The 9,689-nt window shown below is 40.3% G+C and overlaps 1 non-coding gene across 1 annotated transcript; it reads right to left on the bottom strand.

The window, feature by feature from the left end:
- Positions 1-5,759: 5,759 nt before the first annotated feature.
- On the bottom strand, positions 5,760-5,863 carry LOC130953353 (small nucleolar RNA R71). The gene has a single exon (XR_009075523.1). It is a non-coding gene; the product is annotated as a small nucleolar RNA R71 (small nucleolar RNA).
- Between the last annotated feature and the right edge of the window lie 3,826 nt (positions 5,864-9,689).

Below are 9,689 nucleotides of genomic sequence, written 5' to 3'. Positions count from 1 at the left end.
GAAAATGCAAAATTTATAAGGAAAAGGCAAAGAAGTGGCATGACAAGAAGTTGTCATCCAGAGTCTTTGAGCCAGGACAAAAAGTCCTGCGCTTCAACTCTAGGCTCAATTGTTTCCAGGAAAACTTAAATCCCGGTGGAGGGTCCGTATGTGATTACAGAGTGTCACCATATGGATATGTTGAGCTTCAGGATATTGATTCTGACAAAAAGTTCATTGTTAATGGACAGAGAATCAAGCATTACTTGAAAGCAATTTTGAGCAAGAATGCTCAAAACTGAGACTTGAGTGATTCTCAGTAAAGGTCCAGCTAAAGACAGTAAAGAAGCGCTTGCTGGGAGCAACCCAGTCATTAGCAGGTTATATGTTTTGTTCTTACAAAGGCAGTATCAAAAATGAAGGAATTCACAGAGTTACAGAAGGATTCAGTGCAAAAGCAGAGAAAAGAGCTTACTGGCGAAAAACGCCAGTAAGGGGTACTTTGGGCGTTAAACGCCAGAATGGGCACCATTCTGGGCGTTTAACGCCAGTAAAGGTGCCATTTTGGGCGTTAATGCCAGAATGGGCACCATTCTGGGCGTTTAACGCCAGGTGTGCAGCATCCTGGGCGTTTAGCAAATGCCCAGTGATAAAGGGAATTCTGGCGTTTAACGCCAGCCAGGGCACCTGGCTGGGCGTTAACGCCCACATGGGCAGCAAATGGGCGTTAAACGCCAGAATGGATGCCATTCTGGGCGTTTAACGCCAGAAAGGTGGGGACCAAGATTTTGCGTTCCAATCAAATTTTTTAAACTTTCCTTTTCTTACCCATACTTTTCTACATAACACATCTCAACCTTTCATCATTCACTTTCAAATCCTCAAAAATAAAATCATTCTTCAAATCTCTGTCAAATCAATCCCAAATCTTATTCAAAAACTCACCTTCTCTCAAATTCTCTTCATATCTTCTCAAATCTCCTTTCAATTTTTTTGAAATCTCCTTTCCCCCCTTATAAAAACACGTTCGGCCTCACCATTCCCCCACACCATTCGAATTTGCTCTTCTCCTCTCTCTCCTCCTTCTTTTTTGCTTGTGTGCTTTCGTGATCACTAAAGCCAAGATTCATCAAGATCATGGCTCCTAAGGGAAAACAAACCATTTAAGAGGAAAGAAAGAGATAATCCAAAGAATCTTTGGAATTTTCGGATCACTAAAGCCAAGATTCATCAAGATCATGGCTCCTAAGGGAAAATAAACCAATTTAAGAGGAAAGAAAGAGAATAATCCAAAGAATCTTTGGAATCAAGAGAAGTTCTACCAAAGACATGAAGACCATTATCACAAAATAATGGGTCTGAGGTCAGTGATCCCGGAAGTTAAATTTGATCTGAAGATGAATCCGGGATCCAAGAGCAAATTCGAAACAGAGGATGGGAAGTTCTAACCAATCCTGAGATAAAGGTTGGAAGGAATATGGTTCAGGAATTCTACTCAAATCTGTGGCTAACAGATAAGAGAGAATGACTGGAATGCTACCATACTTACAGAACCATGGTCAGAGGGAAAGTTATGTACTTCCATCTGGACAAAATAAGAGAAATCTTCAAATTGCCTCAACTGCAAGATGATCCTGAATCCTTTAATAGGAGAATGGTGAAAGCAGATAAAGAGTTGGATCAAGTTCTAGAGGACATATGCCTCCCTGGAACTAAGTGGATAACCAATTCAAAGGGTGTCCCAAAACCAACTCAAGAAGGGAGACCTCAAACCAATTGCAAGAGGTTGGCTAGACTTCATTGGGCGTTCCATACTGTCATAGCAACGTTCTGAGGTCTATCAAGAGAGCAGTGATGATTCATTGCATTATGCTTGGAAAAGAAGTGGAGGTTCATCATGTGATTGCTTGTGAGATCTACACAATTGCAAATAAGAATTCCACTGAAGCCAAATTGGCTTACCAAGCTTGATCTCCTTGCTCTGTAAAGAGGCTGGGGTAAAGATGGGAGTAGATGAATTCATACCATTGAACATCCAATCACCAAGAAGTCAATGGAAGGACAAATGCAAGACAACTCTATCAAAAGGAGGGCGCAGGAGTTCCTCCTGAATTCCTGAAATTGGCTACTGGGCCAGCCTAGAAGCATCTATCACCAAGTTGCAAGAGATATGGAGCAACTTAAGGAAGAACAGCAGAATCAGAACTGCATGCTCTGCAAATTGCTGAAGGAACAAGAGAAGCAAGGGCGTGAACTTCAAGAACTGAAAAGCCAAAAGTTCCCCTCAATTGAGGGAGCATCCACTTCTCAAAATCAAGGTTGTTGAGTCCTAACTCTGTGAAAAACCTCTATCATTAGGAGCCTATTTAAATTTTTTTCTATTTTAATCTCATCTTATATCTATTTTGAGTCTTGTTCTTAATTCATAATAATAAAATTTAAAATCATGTCTTAAAGCTATGAATGTCCTATGAATCCATCACCTCTTAAACGAAAAATGCTTTAATCACAAAAGAACAAGAAGTACAGGATTTCGATTTGAAACTAGTGAATTGTTTGATGTGGTGACAATATTTTTGTTTCCGAAGATGCTTGAACAGTGCATATGTCTTTTGAATTGTTGTTTTAAAAATGATAAAATTGTTGGTTCTTGAAAGAATGAAGGAAAAAGAGAACTGTTATTGAGGATCTGAAAAATCATCAGATTGATTCTTGAAGCAAGAAAGAGTAGTGAAGAAAAAAAAAAGAAAAGAAAGAGAAAAAGAAAAAGAAAGAAATAAAGTTGTGATCCAAGGCAAAAAGAGTGTGCTTAAGAACCCTGGACTCCTCTAATTGGGGACTCTAGCAAAGCTGAGTCACAATCTGAAGAGGTTCACCCAATTATGTGTCTGTGGCATATATGTATCCGGTGGTAATACTGGAAGACAGAGTGCTTTGGACCACAGCCAAGACTCATACAATAGCTATGTTCAAGAATCATCATACTTAACTAGGAGAATCAATAACACTATCTGAGTTCTGAGTTCCTATAGATGCCAATCATTCTGAGCTTCAAAGGATAAAGTGAGATGCCAAAAACTGTTCGGAAGCAAAAAGCTACTAGTCCCGCTCATCTAATGGGGCTAAGTTTCCTTGATATTTTGGAGTCTATAGTATTCTCTTCTTTTGTATCTTATTTTGATTTTCAGTTGCTTGGGGACAAGCAACAATTAAGTTTGGTGTTGTGATGAGCGGACAATTTGTACGCTTTTTGGCATTGTTTTAGTATATTTTAGTATAATTTAATTGGTTTTAGTATTTTTAGTAGTTTTTAGTGAAAATTCACTTTTCGGACTTTACTATGAGTTGTGTATTTTTCTGTGATTTCAGGTATTTTCTGGCTGAAATTGAGGGTCCTGAGCAAAAATCTTATTCAGAGGCTGAAAAGGACTGCAGATGTTGTTAGATTCTGACCTCCCTGCACTCGAAGTGGATTTTCTGGAGCTATAGAAACCCAATTGGCACGCTCTCAATGGCGTTGGAAAGTAGACATTCTGGGCTTTCCAGAAATGTATAATAGTCCATACTTTGCCCGAGATTTGATGGCCCAAACTGGCGTTGCAAATCAGCTTCAAAATTTCCAGCGTTTAACGCTGGAACTGGCATAAAAATTGGAGTTAAACGCCCAAACTGGCATGAAAGCTGGCGTTTAACTCCAGAAAAAGTCTCTACACATGAAAATTTCAATGCTCAGCCCAAGCACACACTAAGTGGACCCAGAAGTGGATTTTTACGTCATTTACTCACTTCTATATACCCTAGGTTACTAGTTCACTATTAATAGGATCTTTTGACATTGTATCTGTACCTCATGACACTTTACACGTTTCTTTGTGTACTTCTTACAGCATGAGTCTCTAAACTCCATGGTTGGGGGTGAGGAGCTCTGCTGTGTCTTGATGGATTAATGCAATTACTATGTCTTATTCAATCATGCTTGCTTCCGTTCTAAGATATCACTTGTTCTTAATCCGGATGAATATGATGACCCGTGACACTTATCATATTCTCAACTATGAACGCGTGCCTGACAACCACCTCCGTTCTACTTTAGATTGGGTAGATATCTCTTGGATTCTTTAATCAAAATCTTCGTGGTATAAGCTAGAATTGATGGCGGCATTCAAGAGAATCCGGAAGGTCTAAACCTTGTCTGTGGTATTCTGAGTAGGATTCAATGATTGAATGACTGTGACGAGCTTCAAACTCCTGAGGGCGGGGCGTTAGTGATAGACGCAAAAGAATAATTGGATTCTATTCCGGCCTGATTGAGAACCGACAGATGGATAGCCGTGCCGTGACAGGGTGCGTTGAACATTTCCACTGAGAGGATGGGAGGTAGCCATTGACAACGGTGAAACCCTACATACAGCTTGCCATGGAAGGAGCCTTGCGTGTTTGATGAAGAAGACAGTAGGAAAGCAGAGATTCAGAAGATGGAGCATCTCCAAAACCTCAACCTGTTCCCCATTACTGCAAAACAAGTACTTATTTCATGTTCTTTTACTTTTCACAATGAACCCTGATAATCTTTGATATCCTGACTAAGATTTACAAGATAACCATAGCTTGCTTCAAGCCGACAATCTCCGTGGGATCGACCCTTACTCACGTAAGGTATTACTTGGACGACCCAGTGCACTTGCTGGTTAGTTGTGCGGGATTGCAAAAGTGTGATTGCAATTTCGTGCACCACTTATCTTATCTTTTATATCATATCTTTTTCAAAACTTTATCTTTTTCAAAAATTTGATTTTAAAATATCTTTTCTAACTTCTTATCTTCTTATCTTTTCAAATTTAATTTTAATATCTTTTTCAACTAACTATTTGACTTTTTGTTTGTTTCTTATCCTTTTCAAAATCACCTAACTACTTTACCCTCTTTAATTTTCGAAAATATCTCATCTCTTTTTTAAAAATTCTTTTTAATTGTTTTAAATTTTAATTTAATTATATCTTATCTTTAATTTTCGAAAATCATTAACTACTTTTCAAAATTATTTCGAATTCTCCCTCTCTTCTCTTCTTCTATTTATTATTTATTTACTAACATTTCTCTTCACCTGTCTCATCTCCAATCACTGCGTCTATCCTCACCCTTGTGATTGGATTTCCTCTTATTCCTTTCTTCTTCTACTAATAATAAGGATCCTCTTTGTCCAAAATATAGAGGATTTCTCTTCTTTTTTTTTCTCTTCTTTCATATGAGCAGGAATAAGGAAAAAGGCATCTTTGTTGAAGCTGATCCAGAACCTGAAAGGACTCTGAAAAGGAAACTAGAGAAGCTAAATTACAACAATCCAGAGGCAACCTTTCTGAAATTTCGAACAGAGAAGGAAGGAGGGCAGCCGAACCCAACAACAATAATGCAAGGAGGATGCTGGTGATTTCACTAAACCAACGTCCAAGTTTGATGGAAGAAGCATCTCAATTCCTGCCATTGGAGCAAACAATTTTGAGCTGAAACCTCAATTAGTTACTTTGATGCAACAGAACTGCAAGTTTCATGGACTTCCATCTAAAGATCCTTATCATTTTTTAACTGAGTTCTTACAGATTTGTGAGACTGTTAAGACAAATGGAGTAGATCCTGAAGTCTACAGGCTCATGCTTTTCCCTTTTGCTGTAAGAGACAGAGCTAGAACATGGTTGGACTCACAACCTAAAGATAGCATGGACTCCTGGGATAAGCTGGTCACGGCCTTCTTGGATAAATTCTTTCCTCCTCAAAAGTTGAGCAAGCTTAGAGTGGATGTTCAGACCTTCAAGCAAAAAGATGGTGAATCCCTCTATGAAGCTTGGGAAAGATACAAGCAGATGACCAAAAAGTGTCCTTCTGACATGTTTTCAGAATGGACCATATTAGATATATTCTATTATGGTCTATCTGAGTTTTCCAAAATGTCATTGGACCATTCTGCAGGTGGATCCATTCACTTAAAGAAAACGCCTGCAGAAGCTCAAGAACTTATTGACATGGTTGCAAATAACCAATTCATGTACACTTCTAAAAGGAATTCCGTGAATAATGGGACGCCTCAGAGGAAGGGAGTTCTTGAAATTGATGCTCTGAATGCCATATTAGCTTAGAACAAAGTGTTGACTCAGCAAGTCAACATGATTTCTCAAAGTCTGAATGGATGGCAAAATGCATCCAACAGTACTAAAAAGGCAGCTTCTGAAGAAGCTTATGATCCTGAGAACCCTGCAATAGCAGAGGTAAATTACATGGGTGAACCTTATGGAAACACCTATAATTCATCATGGAGAAATCATCCAAATTTCTCATGGAAGGATCAACAAAAGCCTCAACAAGGCTTTAATAATGGTGGAAGAAACAGGCTAAGCAATAACAAGCCTTTTCCATCATCTTCTTAGCAACAGACAGAGAATTCTGAGCAGAGCCCCTCTAATTTAGCAAATTTAGTCTCTGATCTGTCTAAGGCCACTTTAAGTTTCATGAGTGAAAACAAGGTCCTCCATCAGAAATTTGGAGGCACAAGTGGGCCAGCTGAGTAAGAAAGTCACTGAAACTCCTCCCAGTATTCTCCCAAGCAATACAGAAGAAAATCCAAAAGGAGAGTGCAAGGTCATTGATGTAATCAATATGGCCGAATGCACAAGGGAGGAGAAGGACAAAAATCCTAGTGAGGAAGACCTCCTGGGACGTCTCTCAAACAAGCAGGACTTCCCTATTGAGGACCTAAAGGAATCTGAGGCTCATATAGAGACCATAGAGATTCCACTAAATCTCCTTCTGCCATTCATGAGCTCTAAAGACTATTCTTCCTCAGAAGAGGATGAAGATGTGACTGGAGAGCAAGTTGCTTAATATCTAGGAGCCATCATGAAGCTGAAAGCCAAGTTGTTTGGTAATGAGACTTGGGAAGGTGAACCTCCCTTGCTCATTAGTGAACTAGATACATGGGTTCAGAAAACTTTACCTCTAAAGAGACAAGATCCTGGTAAATTCTTAATACCCTGTACCATAGGCACCATGACCTTTAACAAGGCCCTGTGTGCTCTAGGGTCAGGCATAAACCTTATGCCACTCTCTGTAATAGAGAAACTGGGGATCATTAAGGTACAGCCTGCCTTATTCTCATTACAATTGGCAGACAAGTCAGTAAGACAAGCCTATGGATTAGTAGAGGACGTGTTGGTAAAGGTTAAAGGCCTTTACATTCCTGCTGATTTTAGAATCTTAGACACTAGGAAGGAGGAGGATGAATGCATCATCCTTGGAAGACCTTTCCTAGCCACAGCAGAAGCTGTGATAGATGTTAACAGAGGAGAATTAGTCTTTCAATTGAATGGGGACTACCTTGTGTTTAAGGCACACGTCTATCCTTCTGTAACAAGGGAGAGTAAGCATGCAGATCTTCTCTCAGTACAGAGTCAAACAGAGCCCCCACAATCAAACTCTAAGTTTGGTGTTGGGAGGCCACAACCAAACTCTAAGTTTGGTGTTGAACCCCCATATCCAAACTCTAAATTTGGTGTTGGGAGTCCACAACATTGACCTGATCACCTTTGTGGCTCCAAGAGAGCCCACTGTCAAGCTAGTGACACTAAAAAAGCGCTTGTTGGGAGGCAACCGAATTTTTATTTATCTAATTTTATTTTATTTTCATTTTTCTTTTATGTTTTATTAGGTTCATGATCATGTGGAGTCACGAAAAAAATATTAAAATTAAAAATAGCAGAAGAAAAATCACACCCTGGAGGAAGGACTTATTGGCGTTTAAACGCCAGTAAGGAGCATCTGGCTGGCGTTCAACGCCAGAACAGAGCATGGAGCTGGCGCTGAACGCCAGAAACAAGCAACATCCTGGTGTTTGGACGCCAGGAATATGCCCTGAGGAAAGCTAGCACTAAACGCCAGAAAGAAGCATGGAACTGGCGTTCAACGCCAGAAACACGCTACACATGGGCGTTGAACGCCCAGAACGTGCATCACTTCGGCGTTTAAATGCCAGAATGGTATGCTAAGGCATTTTACATACCTAATTGGTGCAGGGATGTATATCCTTGACACCTCAGGATCTGTGGACCCCACAGGATCATCTCAGGATCTGCGGGCCCCACAGGATCCCCACCTACCATATTCCCACCTTACCTCCTAATTAATCCTATAACAGACTTTCCCAAAAACCCTTCACCAATCACCTCAATCTCTCTTCCCAATTACCCCCTTCACCACTCACATCCATCCACTCTTCCCCATAAACCCCACCTACCTTCAAAATTCAAAAATCTTTCCCACCTAAACCCACCCTAAATGGCCGAACCTACCCTATCTCACTTCCCTATATAAACCCCTCCATTCTCCTTAATTTTCACACAACACAAACCTCTCTTCTCCTTCTTGGCCGAATACACATCTCCCCCTCTCCTCCATATTTTTTTCTTCTTCTTCTTCTTTTCTTTCTTCTCTTGCTCGAGGGCGAGCAATATTTTAAGTTTGATGTGGTAAAAGCATAAGCTTTTTGTTTTTCCATTACCATTGATGGCATCTAAGGCCAGAGAATCCTCTAGAAAAAGGAAAGGGAAGACACGAGTCATGGGAGATGGAAAGATTCATCTCCAAAGCCCATCAAGACCACTTCTATGATGTTGTGGCCAAGAAGAAGGTGATCCCTGAGGTCCCTTTCAAGCTCAAGAAAATGAGTATCCGGAGATCCGAAATGAGATCCAAAGAAGAGGTTGGGAAGTTCTAACCAACCCCATTCAACAAGTCAGAATCTTAATGGTTTAAGAGTTCTATGCCAATGCATGGATCACTAGGAACCATGATCAAAGTGTGAACCCGAATCCAAAGAATTATCTTATAATGGTTCAGGGGAAATACTTAGATTTTAGTCCGAAAAATGTGAGGTTGGCATTCAACTTACCCATGATGCAAGGAGATGCACGCCCCTACACTAGAAGGGTCAACTTTAATCAAAGGTTGGACCAAGTCCTTATGGACATATGTGTGGAAGGAGCTCAATAGAAAAGAGACTCCAAAGGCAAACCGGTTCAACTAAGAAGACTAGACCTCAAGCTTGTGGCTAGAGGATGGTTGGAGTTCATTCAACACTCCATCATCCCCACTAGCAACCGATCTGGAGTTACTGTGGATCGGGCCATCATGATTCATAGCATCATGATTGAAGAGGAAGTAGAAGTTCATGAAGTCATCTCCCATGAATTCTACAAAATAGCCGGTAAGTCCTCTACTTTGGCAAGGCTAAATTTTCCTCATGTTATTTTCCATCTATGTTACTCAGCTGGAGTTATCATAGAAGGAGACATCCTCATTGAAGAGGACAAGCCCATCACTAAAAAAAGGATGGAGCAAACAAGAGAGCCCACTCATGAAACCCAAGAGACGCATGAGGAAGCTCATCACCAAGAAATCCCAGAGATGCCTCAAGGGATGCACTTTCCTCCCAAAAACTATTGGGAACAACTCAACACTTCCTTAGAAGATTTAAGTTACAATGTGGAACAATTAAGGGTGGAACATCAAGAGCACTCCATCATTCTCCACGAAATAAGAGAATATCAAAGAGCAATGAGGGAGGAGCAACAAAGGCAAGGAATGGACATAGAAGAGCTTAAGGACATCATTGGTCCTTCAAGAAGAAGACGTCACTAAGGTGGACTCATTCCTTGTTCTTATTT

Source organism: Arachis stenosperma, chromosome 9, assembly GCF_014773155.1.
Source record: "Arachis stenosperma cultivar V10309 chromosome 9, arast.V10309.gnm1.PFL2, whole genome shotgun sequence".
Classification (NCBI taxonomy): domain Eukaryota; kingdom Viridiplantae; phylum Streptophyta; class Magnoliopsida; order Fabales; family Fabaceae; genus Arachis; species Arachis stenosperma.
Note: the sequence above shows the minus strand (reverse complement) of the source record. Positions and strands in the feature narration are given on the sequence as shown.